The sequence below is a fragment of the Pelecanus crispus genome, chromosome 2 (assembly GCF_030463565.1).
Source record: "Pelecanus crispus isolate bPelCri1 chromosome 2, bPelCri1.pri, whole genome shotgun sequence".
Classification (NCBI taxonomy): domain Eukaryota; kingdom Metazoa; phylum Chordata; class Aves; order Pelecaniformes; family Pelecanidae; genus Pelecanus; species Pelecanus crispus.
In genome coordinates this window covers 18,617,287-18,634,591 of record NC_134644.1, presented here as the reverse complement: position 1 = coordinate 18,634,591, position 17,305 = coordinate 18,617,287, and the positions used below count along the sequence as shown (strand labels likewise).

Below are 17,305 nucleotides of genomic sequence, written 5' to 3'. Positions count from 1 at the left end.
ACACATATCAAAGTCTAAATGATTTTTTTTAAAAAATTCATAAGATATGATCCCAAAACTACACAGAATATTCTGCAAGCACAAAAGGACCAACAGCTGTCCTTTTATGAAGTTTGTGTTTTTTTCATATAGCTTAGACTTTGAGATTTACTTTGCTTTGTATTATAAAAATTTTGCAAGAGGTGTTTAAAGAGAAAACTTGTCTTCTTAATATTTTACAAAAATGTAAGAAGTATATCGCTAACCTGACGAGCGATGTCTCTTCTTTTGAGGAGTGCTTTTCCTACAGTAAAGCTACACTTATACAAAACATAGTAATTCATAATCACTCATCTTACATGTATAATGGCTGGCATATGACATTTAATATGGACCAGGTTTTTAAAAAATAAACAACTTCTAATCCTCCTATATTAAATAAAAAATAGAACTATATATAAAATATATATATGTGCATTTTATTTTTCGGCTTCAAAAATGCACACACCACTTGAACTGTTTTTAAAGTAAAACCACAATAAAATATTTTTCATATGTGCTGAAGCATCAGTTCTACAAAATAAGAAATATTACTGATGGTTTCAACAATTATTTTTTGTTTCTTGATGTTATCATTACAGTAAGTCTTGCAGTACTTACAACATAGATTTTAACATGCATGGAAATAGTTACCTCTCCACTAAGCTGACATAAAATATGCATCATGTTGTTACACCATCTGAAATCTGATATGTTGGATGCAAAATAAACTCCACTGGCAGATCAACAATCAATTTTAAGGCTTGAAATTAAACACAGATTCAGTTTAAAATGTGCCTCTCTTCCTATATGGTGTATAACATACATATCCACAAATTAAATGAAAATAAAACAGTATCAGTGTTACACTATCAGTAAAATATCTTCTGTGTAATGTCTGTATAATGCCTCTATTATGATACTCAGAGCTCACAAGTGAGAATTACAGAACTATAAACAATGTGTAGCAAAGGTTGTCTGTCTTTGCTTTTATTTTTGAGGTGTTTAACAGACCACTTTCATAATACAATAATGCACAGATTAATCTAGTTAAAACTTTTAATGTACATATACAAAGGCAGCTGTTTTAGATGATGATAAAACTGTATATATATTTGGTGTGTTAGTCCAATCTCACCGTCTGTAATGAGAGGAAGAAAAGAAAAAATCTATGAGCCCTTCCCCATAAAATTTTTCCATTACAGTAGGGCAGGATGTGGAGCCTGCCTTTATGTTCTTTCCACAACTGAAAAGGGCACTTCAGGAATGGTGAAAGCTACAGAGGTGTCATGCAAAGGTTACTGAATTATCTTTTCATTCTTAAAAACATAAATCAAGATATAATGTAAAAAGGAATATTAGCCCAGCTAGTTTGACTGCCTTCACAATATAGGTCATTAAGTTTTCATCCATTTATTTTTGTGTACCACAAAATAACTAGCATTTGACTAACACATACTTTGCATCTGTCTGGGGCATGACTTCGGTCTTGATTTAAAGATGTCAAGAAATAGGAATCCTAAAGGCTAATCATCTTTACTGTTAAAATAATGAGCTTGCCTGACTTCAGTTTTTTTCCAATACATTTTGAAAATTTGGACACTAGAACAAGACTCACTGCCTCCAAAATCAGTCTTACCAGTGCTGTGTAACAAGGTAACCTTACTTCCCTAAGCCTACTCACTGCTCCTGATTACAAAAAACACCATTTATTGTCTTTGCCACATAAGTACTGAGCAACTGTTCACTTGCTTGCATGCTAACTTCTAAAGTTTCTAGTGTAACTGATTCCAGAAGACAACCCTCCACCATACAGGCATGTTCTGAATTTTGTGTTCCCATCTACTTAATTTTGCACCTGGGAATTGTGAAACACATTTGATCTGAATGGAGACACCCTGCCAAGCAATTCAGATCTGCCTTTGAGAGCCTGTCCTGTTATTCCACATCCTTCACCATTTCTGGGTTTCAAGAGTGACTTCATATTCACATCCAGAACTCTGATGAAACTGTTGAACAGTGCCAGGTTTAGTCACCACCGTACTAGAAACATCCTTATTTGGTGATGTTTCTCCAAATATGACTCTATGCATCGGTTAGTCCATTCTAAATTCACAGCAAGATACAAGATGCATAAACTTTTGCATCCAGGCCCCCTTTTCACTGGCTTGTTTAATGTCCTATCTTTCTCCATTTAAAAATCATCAGGCCTTCAGAAATTCTTCCTTAGGATCTCATGGAATGCCGGATACTACTTCTGAAGTACTCAAATACCTTCTGACACCTTCTGGCAGAAACACATTCAAATACAGCATGCCTCTCTCCCCCGTCCCATTGCTCAAAGATCTCAAGTTATGGTGGCTCCTCAACAATACAAAATGGTAGAAAATAGCGACCTACTTAGTTGCTAGTGCTAATGTTTGTTCAAATTACTATTTAAGGTCATCCTAGGACTTCTTAAGCCACAAGAGAGTTCCAGTGGGGAGAAAAACCCAAAATTAGCTACAGGGACATATTTTAATACCTTAAGCATTTCACTTTTTTCTCTGTAAGTTTGTTACATGAATTTTACAGTGAAAAGAACTGGCAAAAATGGCTTCATGCTTATTTTGCAGCGATTACCTCCTAAAGCAGCTGAAATCATCCTGAATCCAAACATAAGTCAGGGCAGTTTGAAGGCTGGTTGCCCAGGACATTGCACAGGTACAATAATGTTTTTAAATGGCAGTGTATCAAATACCAATTAAATAAAAGCTAGTAGGAGGCCCTAAATTCATCCATTGTTGTTATGTCAATTCAGGAAACCAGAAGGCATGATGTAATAGGAAAGAGGAAGTTCAGAAGAGTCATCAGTGCCATAAAAAAATTACATAAAGAGTACAAAAGCAAAAATCTCATTGAGGGTGAAGAACAGGAAGTGTAGAAAGAGATTAATCAGGCAAAATCACAAGCTCTTCAGTTGGCTGAAACTCAGGAAGCATACAGAGAGTGAGAACAAGATCAAGTAACTAAGAATGAAAATAAAAGAATAACACAAGCACATAAGGAAACAAACCAAAATACAACTACCAAGGGACACACAAGTTGAAACTATAATTTTGTTTGATACTCCCATAATAATCAAGAGAAAGAAAACAGTCAACAGCAAGCTTTCAACAAAGGCAACCAAGGCTAAAAGCATTAATGGGTCTTTTTTATGCATTAGTCTTTACTATGCTCTAGCAATGTATACTTGATGTCAGTGATGGCATAGTGAACACTCTGCTTATGCTAAGGACATAGATAACTTAGATGTTTTCATACTAGCCGAACTTCATGGAATCCGCTCTACAGTACTGAGAGAACTGGCTGATGCTGAAGTCATTAGTTTGCAGAACTGCAGAAAAAAATCTGGTGTTAACAATGGAACACAACATAGATATTACCTATCACTATCACAATGTTCTCAGGAGAAAAAAGCAAACTTTACAGAGAGGCTTATAACCAGATTTGTAACCTCTAAGAAACAAGAAATCATCCTCCTTCTGTTTGGCACTGATAAAACCACAGTTTAACTATTACATCCTTTCTCGGTATCATACTTCAAAAAGATACTGACCAACTTGATGAAGACCAGAGGAGGATAACAAAATATCTCAAAAGTATGATCTACACAGAAAAACTGAAGGAACTGGAGCTGTTTACTCTAGAGGTGAAGAAAATAAGAAGGTGGTTTAAAGAACAGCTATAAAGACAATCATCCGTTCTCCACGTCCATTGTGGGTAAGACAAGAAATAATGGCGTTAAATGACATCAGGGCTGATTCATGCTAGGTATTAGAAAAACATTTTTAATGGCAAGAATATTTGAATTATGGAATATATTGCGTACAGCAGCTATGAAATCTCCCTCACAGGTGTCGTGGTTTAGCCCCAGCCAGCAACTAAGCACCATGCAGCCGCTCGCTCACTCCCCCTGCCCCAGTGGGATGGGGGAGAGAATCGGAGGAGTAAGAGTGAGAAACACTCCTGGGTTGAGATAAGAACAGTTTAATAATTGAAATAAAGTAAAATAGTAATGATAATAATAACAATAACAATATAATAATGATAATAACAATACACAAAGCAAGTGATGCACAATGCAATTGCTCACCACCCGCCGACCGATACCCAGACAGTTCCCGAGCAGCAATCGCTGCTCCCTGGCCAACACCCCCCAGTTTCTATACTGAGCATGACGTCATATGGTATGGAATAGCCCTTTGGTCAGTTTGGATCAACTATTCTGGCTGTGCCCCCTCCCAGTTTCTTGTGTACCTGGCAGAGCATGGGAAGCTGAAAAGTCCTTGACTAGCATAAGCAGTACTCGGCAACAACTAAAACATCAGCGTGTTATCAACATTCTTCTCCTACTAAATCCAAAACACAGCACTATGCCTGCTACCAGGAAGAAAATTAACTCTATCCCAGCTGAAACCAGGACAACAGGAAAGAAAAGTTAAAGAAATATTTGTCCAGAAGACACACAAAGAATTGATGCTGCTTTGGAGGCAAGCAGATAGAGTAAATGACCTCCTGAATTCTGCTCTAGCCCTATTTTCTATTATTTATTTTTTGTGAACTTTTATGACCATAAATTTTTGTAAATACTAAATGTTTTTCATTAGATATTTCCTTCTCTTCTTTAAAAAATATGATTGATCCATAATAGATAATAAGATCATAGATACAGATAATAGATAATAAAATATACAGGCTTAAGATTTCAGTATCACATGTCTGATCTGAATTAAAACCCTTCCTAGAGAATACAAAGCTTTAAATTTTGAAACTGTGATCTCAGTTCAGTAGGCTAGGAAAGAAAGATACAAAATTTCCTCTAGAGTCACCTCTGGAAAGGGTAAACACCATTAAAGTTTTTGCAGATGATCTGCCAGAAGGCGGAAACATTAGCTTTTCAGATAGCTGAGACTGTACAGGAGCTGTACAGGAGACCTATGGAGTATGTAACCTGGCACAGTCCACTTCATGGCATGCATTACCCTGTTCCTTTTGCTTGAACCCTCCGACATCATATGTGGCATAATTATGCCACTTCGACTCGTCTTCGTACAGCAGAGACCTATATGAGAGTTTAGAATTGTCACAATTGACACTACAGAAAGGATGGTGTTACGAGAAAGGCACCATACCTGGACTCAGGATACCAGCAGTCTTTGAGTCCTTTGACAAAATTCCTGCCTAGATGCCTTTTCACAGTATCTTTGTTCCCCACTTTCAACCGAAACCTAAAGGCATTATTGGAGTACAAGTAATAAAAGTACTAATGTATAAAGAAGATGATTCCAAACGTGTTGCTCAATTTCTAGTAAAATACACATACATGCATGGAAAAATACAAACATTACAATAAAGTTATAGTGCATTTCAGTTTCCTGAGAGAAAGCAAGATTAAATAAAATGAAAATTATACAACTTTTGGCTCACAAACATTTCTATAAATATGGTACCTATTTGGAGTTTTTTAAATTAATTCATTTAATTTGTATTTGGATTTAGCGTGAGTATGACTGAATGCAACCAGAAAATTAAATATTATTTTACTTTGCATGGCAATGTCAAGGATTTTTTTTTTTCTTCTGTTTAGACCTATGGCTGAAATTTATTTTGCCATAGCAAAAGTTCATTTTATTTACTGTATTACGTAAGTCCTGGATAGATACCTTAATGTGCATGTGTGTGATAGTATGCCTATGACTGAATAACAGGAAAGAAAATTGCTGTTTGTGGGCAGTTCTGTCATTCTTATGTATAATAATACCCTACTTTTGATTATAAGTATATATAATCTGAATGGCAATTACAATATACTTGAAAAAATTAAGAGCGAACATGCCAAGTCAATATATTTTTAGAAAATAGTGAACAAACAAAATAGTTTTATGTGATATCCAAAAGAAAGTAGGTCAAATTATAGAAACCATTATTGTTATACCAGAAAATATTTAATTAAAATTCATTAAAGCATTTTAAAGTGGAATCCCAGCCCAAAATATTATTAAAATATTGCCATTTTTATAAAGCAAGAAAGCCAAAATAAGTAGTAACGTATAAAACAGAATTCTTCATTTACACCTTTGTGACTTCTTGATTTTCTGTTGAACTTGACTCTCTCAAATCACAGACTATTTTGTAATTTTCTGCTGGAAAATACTTCAAAATTTAAATAAATTTTGATAAAGCTTAATGAAAGACTGAGTATTGCAGTATAGTATGTATAATATGCTTCAGCAAGGCAATTTTTCTATGCTAGTGAACCTCTAAACACTCAGTTTTGTTTTGGTTTAAATACTAGTTCCAATTTTTCATTTTAGTTTATAAAACATACAAGCTGCAACTTGTTAAGAGATGAGTTATGGACAAGTATAACTGAGTTATGGAATAATTCCCTGCCCCATTTCCTGAATCTTCTGGCATTCTTTGGCTACAGCCTGGCAGTATATAAACCATACAGATTAATGTAACTAAAGCCAGTGGAAAATCACAGGCATCACAAAATCACAAAATCCAAAACGTTCACAATGGACTAAAACCATGCACAGAAGTTGCATGGTTTTAGTTGCAGATTAATACCTTGACCCTGACCCTCCACAGTGGCAGAAGAGACATATATGCTATGACCCAGACACAGTGAGTTTAAATTGTCACCATATTTTATGAAATTGAAAAGAAATGAGTTTCCAAACAAAAGAATAAGTCTATTATTTTCTGAGTGAACCAGAAGGTTTTGTTAGGCAACTGTTGATTCCCTCTTAAAAACTCTCCCAAGGCATGCATCCATTCTGTTAGATTTCCTTTTCTGATTCATAGTAACTGGATTCTAGTATAGCGGAGATAAAAGTCAATGTAGTTCATGCACAAACATACGAACTTTTACTTCACTGGACTAGGAATAGTAGAATGTTTTTCTCGGTACCTTCTCAAACCTCAAACTTGCAGAGAAGTGGAATGCTGACCCAAAAAACACAGAAAACCTGGCCAAGGAAATATATAATATCTTAACAGTGCAAGTTTATCTTCTCATTTGTGAAATTTTCAGCTTAGGAGTGTATTTGTTCCCAGTTACATCTGGACAATTTTGTAAAGACAATGGACCACGCTCTTTTCAATCCTAGATAAATTTGGGGAGAAAAATAAAAAGATTGTAATGTGGACAACAAACCCACAATTCCCATTGTGATCAGATCACCACAACAGATGTTAATCTGGGATTTAATCTAACTGATCCATCAGAAACTACTGTTACTGCAAAATCTCACCATTCAAGAGTATGTGTAAGCACAGAGGTCATTCTGAATTTTAGCTCTGGCTTAGGTTTTAGTTATCACAGGCCACCTGTAGTACCTTTGGTAGCTGTACCAGAGTTCAGACTTCAGCTTATGCGGAAAAGTGGCTTGAGTTAACCATATTTACAGAGTAAGTCTTAGATTGTCTCCAACTCACATCATAGTCTCCCAATGACACTCAAGCATGAATGAACTCAGCTTCACCACCATCCTAGACCTCCTCTGCCCACCATGACAGGCTCTTTTAGCATATGCAAATTGCTGTATTTAATGCACAAACTATGGTCTTCCATCGTTCTTTGTAAGAGAAGCCACCCTCCTTGGTACTGTCTTATTTCTCCAGCAGTACACTGCCTTCAGCTGCCACTATCACCAACACAGATGGAGTCCCTGAAGAGGTGATTTACGTCAGCATCCTTAATGATAAGACCATGCTTTTGAAAGTGACAGGCTAACATTTCTTCAGCCCCAGCTGAAGGATGATTGCTCACTTGTTTGTGTGGATCGTGACATACTGAATCTCAGTCACTGTCCTGCCCTCTCCTTGCTTTCAGAAGAGGTTGTTCTGGAGAACAGAGACTTACACACCTGGTAAGTCACACACAATAGGAGAGTTGTTCCATTCAATGCTCTCTTCTTCTGTACTGAAATGCAAGGCTTTCTGCATGCCCACATCTGTGGCCAAAAGGTCAGACAGCTCCCTCTAGAAATGGTCACGCTAACTTCTACCCTTATTAAGTAATGAATTGTTTTGGGGTGGGAACTCCATTGCCACAGTAACTGTAATAGTAACGTGCAACATCATCATACATATACTCAGCCTGCCTGATGAGCATCAGAAACATGGCCAACACCACTCACAGCTTGACAAAACATCTTCAATTGTGAGGTTAAAGAAGATATCCATACTCCATCTTGCTGCCTGCTCTAAAAGCACAGTAACTATGTACATAACAAGACTAGCCTCTTTGTATATAACCCAGAGCCTGGAGGATCATCATGGACACTAAGATAGGATTCAATGAGTGTGTGCCCCACACCCAAGTCTTCAGCATTTGTGTCTTCTTCAGGCATAGAAGACATCAGTGCTGGTAGGATACATGTATTGTTGATAAGCCTTAATTCCATATAGTGTCATGAGTCTATAGTGTTTATACAAACAATACAATGCCTTCACCTCTTGCAGGCTTACAGAGTTATGTTCAGACATTTCATCCTGAGATGACTGATTTTATACAAGTATCTGGATACTCTGTGTCCTGAACAAGTCTGGCTGCAGACTTGAAGACCTCTGCAAGGCCAGCAACGGGCCCTTTTTCAAGTTTAAGGGAATCAGGCCATGGCATTCAGGACTAACTTTATTCAATCTAAAACTGCTGCAGTCCTATACTGTCCTGTTGCAAGTGCGTTATCTTCTTAAATTTAAATATTTGAGCCCAGTCACCTGCAAACATTTTTTTTTATATAGGCTTCCACCTGATGTTAGTCTTTATCTGCTTTCTTTCCTCCCCTTCTGCCTTCAGTCTCTGGCTGAAGTCATATGTGATGCTATATGAACCACAAGCCCTTGAGACAAACTTACTCTACAGTAATCCTTCAATGGCGTTCAAAATGTCCCTTTGACATGAGCAGTGAACTTTTAGGGCTCATGGTGTCCTTGAGCTATGCTTCTCTCCCAATTCCTTCCCATCCCATAAAGATGCCCTTTACGCTGCCTATGCAGTCTCCCTCCTAAAAGATACCAACTAGCTAAAAGATACCAACTGAACAAAAAACGTTCTTTCAGGAAAACTGCTAAATATAGCTAAATTTGCTTTGCAAGAAAAACAAGCAAACAAGCTCTCAGATGTATTAGATGTGTACAGATAGGTGAGAACAGCTAGTTGGGCTAATATAGACCAAAGTAACTCAGAAGGCCAAGATAGAGACTTAAAATTGATTCCTGGGTAAAGAGAAGAAAAATGCTGTTTCGCATAGAACAGTGAGTAACTTAGATTCATATGATTCCTCAAAGAAAGGACATATGTATGTTTTAGTGACCAGAAGGCAGATAAGGTCCTTTGCATCTGCGTAGAAATTACTGGATTTGCTTTTCTGATTGCTCAGACAACATCAGTCTCAGTCAGATGTCACAAAACCTCCACATTGCTGGTTTTTTTGACAGCTAATTCTTACAAATTCCTTCCAGATATTAATTTACTCCTGCTTTTCTCCAGAATCCAGATAGCCTCTCTCTTTGTTCACCACATATTGTCAGAAGAACCATCCTAAAAATGTGAGGATACTTTGCAGCCCACTCCCTGAAGAGCTCCAAAGACAGTGCTGCATATGGTAATAAGAAGGTAAAGAGTTGTGCGAAGCCAGGTCTGGTCTACTGAAACCCTTCTGAAGAACTAGAAGCAAGACAAACCTATAGGATGCTGATCACACACCTATTGTCTATGTAAACAAAGCTCAAGCACAGTCACCAAGCTGGCTAGGCCAAAGTTAGAGCACAGATATCTAGCAGATGCCCATCAATTAATTGTCCCATTAACTGAGGACTGCCAATTAGTTTCTAAGCCTGCTACCAAAAAGTCTGATCTTTACAAAGTACTCCAAGGAAAAAAGGCCAGAAAGCACGCAAACTCCTATTTCCAAATACATAAAGAATCTGGAATAAAAGTAGGCCTTCAAAAGACTGCTTCACATTACGCTCACTGATTATTTCAAATGCACAAGACTGTGGGGATGGGAATCATCTGTCTCAATTCACTTATCTACAGCCATCCTACATTCCTGATAATTGAGATCGAGTCATCTATAGCCATCCTACGTTCCTGTTAATTGAGATCAAGTTAACAATGAAGCTGAAAACATGATCCATCTCACTCTGAATTAGATGCTTAAAATATCAGATGAATCATCCTAAAAGTGACTATTTTTTCCACTCATCTTAAAGGTAGCCTTGAATGCCCAGCTCAGCTAAAAACACCTACTCTGTTTACATTTAGAGCTACATGAGATGAATCACAATCCCATTGCCTCTTATGTCTTGGCACTAGAACAAGAATACAGACTCCTCCGTGCCTTTGGCCACTTCATCTTAGGAAAATAAAGCATATATGTTTTCTAAAAGAACATGCAGAAATTAGCAGGAAATGAGGACTGAATGAGAAAGAGAAAAGGGTCTAGTATTAAATTTAAAACAACCCCTAGACAAACAGCACTACTGTTTCTTAATTTAACATTGATACTTGTAAATCCTGACTGCAGACTTGGAGATGTGACATATGCTGCCCATAGTACTACTGACCTTGCATGACAGTGTCAGACCTGCCTAAGCAATTTTGATTTTGCCTAGCACTTGGCTCACAAAGAGAATAAAAACCTTAATGTTATTACAACTATTTTATTTTCATGGATCCAACTCATTTGGGAAAACAGTGGAAGTGCATCTGTGGAGAAAACTTAATGAGATTGAACTAGAAAGACCTGTGCCTGTACAGACTATTGGAGAGCTAGCATGCTGCTGAAGTTTCGTAAGCACTGAGCAGACAGAAAAGACAGTGTGATTTGAAACCAGCCAAAAAAGATTTTGCAAGAAAAACAAAATGACACCAACAGTTTATAAAAAACTAAGAGAAAAATATTCTCTGGAGCAATAAAACAAACTTAAAAACTGAGCTTAGTGAGAGCCTAGGAAAAACAAATATAGATGAAGATATGGCACAGGCATGCTTCTGAAATAACTGTGTGTATAGTAAGCTGTGATTAGATTGAGCCTAGATCCAATGTGGAACACTTAAAACCAATGAAGAATGCTGTTCTCACTTCTTAAAACTCGTGGTAGCTTTCAGACACAATCATGTTCTAATTCTTTAGGAAAGCCAACAATACGATTATCTACTTCATGATTATAAAGCTGTAAGTCAGACTGAGACAGCTGTGGCCATTTACAATTATTTTAGAGGTACAGTACTTATGGTGTCAAAACTGTAGCTCATTAATTTAATTACCTGCTTTTACAATAGAATAGTCCTGCAGAAAAAGGAGACTCAAACACCAGTTATTTTACATTCTTTTCCTCAGCCCTTAATTTTTGACATACCTTCTCTTCTTTCTCATTTTTTGTTGACTTCTCCTTTTTTTGCCTTTTTTTTCCCCTTTATTTCTATCTTGTCTTTCATCTAATCAGCTATGAAATGCTTAGGAATGGGTGACCCTCAGAACATTAATTAAACCTCCACTACACAGAAATTCATCAGAGTTGGTGTTAATGGTCAAAAATTAACTGGCTGTTCTGAATTTTATATGTCTCTTGTGATGAGGAATGGTTGTTTGTACAGTATTTTGAGGAAAGAGCTATGCAAGTGCTTCAGAGTTGCCAATTATAATAATAATAATTTGAGAGTTCACCGTTTGCCAATATTTCCTACCCAGTAAATTTATCATAAAAAGATTTCTTTTTCATGATCAGCACTGGCTAGGCTGTTAAAAAATACATATCTTAACTACAAAATGCAGTTTTCCCATATTTCTATCCCCTTTTTTCCCAGTAATCACATTCTTTACTGAAATTTAAAAAAAAAATCTTGGCTAATACTGGAAGATAGGAACAAGAGATGTTCATGAACAGTGGAGAAGAGAGCGATACGATGAGATTACTTGCCAAGGCTGACAGGTTAGCCAAACATGTGCCTAGAAACATTAGCAGGTGGCACATGATTACATCTCATATACTTGAGATTTTCTGAAAAATACGTCTACCACTTAGCCAAACTACAGCAAAATTTATTTTTCATCTTGATCTTTCAGTTCAGTTGAATAAGCTCCTTCATATTACCCCACCATATACTTTCATAAGGGAAAAGATTTATTGCTAGACACTCTACTAATAAGTTTAGCTAAATTCTCTGCAAAGTTGGTCAGTCCTGAAAACACAGTGGCAACATTGTTTATATACAAAAATATTTTATATGCACTTATAGATGCTTATTTTGTATTTAATACCTACAATATAATCTCATGCAAGTCTTGCTAATGTGATATTATAAAGAAAAAAACAGTTAACTCTTATCCACAGATTGTAGAAAAAAATACTATAATGTGCAATATATATCCTACACAGATTAGATATTTTTGGTCCTGCTATTTGATTCTAATAGTTGCCTCTATTCCACACCTAGGGCCAGATTTCAAGATTACAGATAAATTTCTCTGATAATTTTGCACACAAAATAATTTCTAAGTTTGTTACATATCTGACCAAATTCATAACTTCTATGCTAATCATCTAAGTATCCAATTATAGTTGGAAAGTTCTACCCACCAGTAACTCTTCCTGGGAAATGGGAGCAGAGTCAAGAAACAGAGAGTTAGATCCTCAGAATTTATATTTGCAGTTCTCTGTGCAGTTTGTTGTTCAGGGATATCCATAAGCACCAGAGATTTTGTACTTTTTCTATGACTACCACAGAACTTTTGAGCAGTATTATAATGTGCAAAGTAAGTAAACAAACACTTGGTATTTTAGTGGGTACACTGTAACACTATTTTTTCCTGTCTTAGAAAATTTAGAATTACTTTTTGTGTAGTTTCACTTTAAATTAATTAGTATTAAAAGACCCATTTTATTCCTTAGGCTAATATGTTCATGTCTCTTTTGAGGTTTTGCATTTGAGAATAAAAGAGAATAACTTTTCTGCTAATCCCAAAATACAATCTATTTCTTAATCCATGCATAGTTTATGAAGCTGGTTTAATTTTTTATGAGTACTAGTATAATCTTAATAATTTGGAACATTTCCAATACTGTTATAACTTAAGAAAGCTATACTTTTCCATTATGCAGCTAAAAATACTGCGCCTATCCTCTATTTCATACAAATTTTGAGAAATATCTACAAGCAAGTGCCATAAATTTATAGTTGGTTCCTATAAAAGAGTTGCTGTATACACCACCTGTTAAACCACAGGAGGGTTGAGGCTGCTATGCAATTTTCATTTGCACAGGAAAGTAATAATTTATTTTGAAAGGCTGGATGTTGTCTATTGCAAAATTTTGTGAGGAAGATACCTATTTTTCAGATATGTAAAACCTTAGACCTCAGATATGACAAGTCTCATCTTAGAGATAAACTGTGACTGACTATACATTAATGCATAGTAGGGAACTGTGCAAGTAGTTGTTGACTGCCTCCTCCTTCCCCTCCAAGTAGAGAAATGTCACATTGCAAACTTGCATACAGAGTGCAAAAGAACTCCTCCCACACACAACAACTGCCATTTAAGATCTGGTTCTCAAATGTTCTAAAACAGGCTTCCTGTGTCTGCAATGGTTTGGACCTTCCTCATCCACATTCCTACCTTTCATGCATACATGGTTTTCCTGCACCCTGGTTTGCCCCAAGTCCCTAAATTCCAACCTCCAGATGTCTCCCTGTCTTTTCCTGGGGAATAAAACTATCCCATACTGTTTATCAATAATATCTACATGAACCTGTCATTTCAGATCCTGCATCTTATTAGCTCCTGGCAGAGCCTCCCTGCATTTTTTCACTCTTTGACTTTCTGCATTTCTAACCTGTACCTTTCTTCCCCAAGAATGCTGGTGCCCTCCATGTACAAAGAGCTCAGCTGGGGATCCACCATTCCTTCCTGCAAGCCAACACACAGCTGCATTTCCCTAACTGATAAATTTGAGCTTCCTGAGAAGAGGAAATAAACTCTGCCTGCGGTGCAGCGGCCACACTACATCCTCCTGGCTCAGCTCTGCTTGCACTGCAAAGGGGAAGCAGAAGTGATGGACAGTAGGTCTTGTCCAGCCAATACTCACTGCAACATGTGCACTGTAAGAACTGGACTCATAGCTTTGATCTCCTAAGACTTTCATTTCCTTGACCCAATTCCCTAGAAATAAGTGAGGACATTCAGAGGGAGGTGGACAGAAAGACAAGGGAAAGACCAGAATGAATATTCTGGTACATTCCTGCCTCTGTGGTCTGTTTGCTATCTTTATGTAATGTACACCAAATAGAGAGGGGCCTCCTGCCAGCTACAGAAATGTTGCTTGAACGCAACAGTCATCCAAAGGTCCTGCCAAAATGCAGCTGTGGACCAGACCTGAATACACCCAGTGCACCCTTTTCCTTGTCCAGTGAATGAGATTTCACTGAGTCGTGTGACAGATGTCTTCCCTTCCCAGACATCCACCGCAATGCAGCACCAGCACGCATGGAGCACCTGGGAGCTGGTGTTCAAAGCCATACTCGGGGCACATCCTCCCTAGCTCCTGTGCAGCACCATAGCTTTTCTCCAGCTCCTGGACCTGGCACAAGATGCAAACAGCTGGGGAGAGACAGCAGGTTTTCTACTTTGGAATCATAGGTGGACAAAGAAACACAATGCTTTTCTGGGAATGAGTTTTTGAACTGGAGCAATTCAAAGCAGATATGAAATTAGTGGGTATTTTACACGCGGTGTGAGACTTGACTGATTTCACTAGTGTACCCCTGAAATATAGCCAAAAGTAGAATGACTTTCTAGGTAGGAAACTGAAGGAAGAATTCTGTAACTGACATGGTCCTGCAGAACTCTATTCAGCGCTCACCCTGGCATAGCTGTACATATAAATCACACCCTTACAGGGAACCAAAACCAAGCAGCACAAGAGCTTAAGAGATTAAAGACTTACTCTAGAGACTGGAGTTATTCCTGGCGCAGTCACCAGCCCCAATTCACCTCTCAACATCTCAGTTTTATCTTAAAACTGGCAATAATCAGTGTTCAACAGCAGGCAGCACAAAGCATTGTGCTCAGCTATCACCTTTTTTTTTTTTCCTTTTTTTTTTTCAGTGAACAGCCTCAGTTCTGCTGCAAAGAAGATACTGCATTTCTACCTGATGTTCGCCATTTCTAGTAAAAAGACCACTGTACAATGTGACCCCTTCACTCTATTCCTAAAAGTTTTCACGTGTAAAATGTAGTCCTTGCCCTACAAATCTAATACTTCAGAAGCACTACTTTAATAAATAATGTGAAATCTGAAGCAGGCTCTCCTGAGTGAATCTCACTGTTAAAAACATCAGCAGATCACTTCATTCCAATTTTATCTACTGTAGCCCCAAAAGATGCCTAACACAACGCCACCACCGAGCTCACTGATCTATCTTCCCTGCCCGTTCTTAAGTTGATGGGGAGACATGGCAAGAGCACACATGCTCTATCTTCTGTTTCACAGCCCTGGGAAGCTTGAAGGTAGGACAAGGAGCCAGACCACAGAAGCAGCTGCTTCCCAGTGGAGCAATTCCAACATGGCTGCTCTTTTCCAGAAAGGAGGGGGAATGGAGAAGGGCAAAAAGTCAGAAGGGAATTTCCCCTGCACTGGAATTTTTCTCTCCAGAGGTATACACATAGTCTACAGGCACAATTCACGGGATCTGGCAACTTTGCTTTATACAGGAAGCAACCATCTTTTTAAGTTTTAATGACAATCTAACATTGGTATAAAAACTAGGTATCTTTCAGGTTTTATGGAAGTTTTGTGTTTGCAAATTGATCTTTCATAGAGTCTTGCTGAACTGTGATTCACATTTACTTTAACAGATTAAAAAAATGGTTGCATCTACAAATTATTATATTTTCTAACTTGGTATCTCAAACATCTATTATTTAAGGCATTTTATTAAATTTTTTAAGATGTGCAAACAATGTATACAACCTTTGAAGACACACAAGTCCTCTGAAATTTGTGCTTCCATATAAATATACTTGTAGATACTTAAATATTGCAGTCATAAATTTATTTTCTCTTATGTTGCATGTGTCATGAACACTTGCCTACATGAACAACAAGAATGCCAAAAAATCTCCTAAGTCTGGCCAGAAGTGCAGTATTTATACTTGAATTAAAATGAATTCCATGTGCAAGCTAAAGTAGCACTCCATCAATAAAAATTTCAACCACTGTCTGTGGTATGGCACTGAAGCATCTCTTTTCAGCTTTATCTGACACTAGGGATTTCTTGCTTTACGTAGCTAAGAATCAACAGAGAAGTATTTTAAGTATATCTTCAAGTACTTTCTTTAATTTGTATCTAATTTAAAGAACTATTGGAAGACTCGGGTGTGCATGAATACATAAACAAGTATACATTTGAGTTTTCATAACAAAACTTCTTCATATGATAGAATTTTATATTATAAACACTTCTTAACAGGTACTCACAATTTGATCAGAAATGCTCCCCTTTCTTTTTCTAGTTCTAGGCCACTAAGTAATTTTGCTTGTTGATAGCTGGAACAAAATACACTCATTTCTAAAACAGAGGAGCATGAAAAATATATTTTCCTATTTGCCATTCTCACTCTTCATTCAGAATGGTTTCATGCAAGTGTAGATATGTTTCAGTATTCAATCAAGTCCAATACTGAAATCTAAACATGACTACATGAAGGATCTAGAGAGGAAAGGGAGTTTGAGAATTACACAACCAGGAGAGAAGAGCCTTGTCAGTGAAGAGGGTGGTCCATAGGTGGGCCAATGAAAAGATTTCAGGGAGTTCATCAAGACTAATGAATTTCAAGTATCCTCTCCAGGAGGACCTTGGGTCTTTACCAAAAAGTAGCATGGTTATTTCTCTGAGCTCTCAGAAAAGCACAAAGTGGTGGTCCATAAGACAGACAGAAGCAAGCTATTAGTAGATTGAAAGATCTGAAAACAACATGTTGAACTGTAATTATATGCAAATAGAAACAACTGTATGATGCAAAATGTATATACAGTGTGTTTAGCATTAGCGAATAGCTGAGCAAGTTACATGCTGAATGTTACACCAGGTTACACTTGCAAAGGGTTACTTTAGCATAGCCAAAATGACAAGAATATAGAGGTCCAACCTAGAAAATATAAGGCAAAGAGAACTGTAGAAAGACTTGCATTATCCATGCTTTTCTGTGTCTCTCTGGCTACAACCACT

General features: G+C 37.2%; 1 protein-coding gene across 2 annotated transcripts in view; it reads right to left on the bottom strand.

Moving 5' to 3' along the window:
- Positions 1-17,305, bottom strand: part of ODAD2 (outer dynein arm docking complex subunit 2) — a 91,333-nt gene that overhangs the window by 61,128 nt on the left and 12,900 nt on the right. The window lies entirely within an intron of this gene.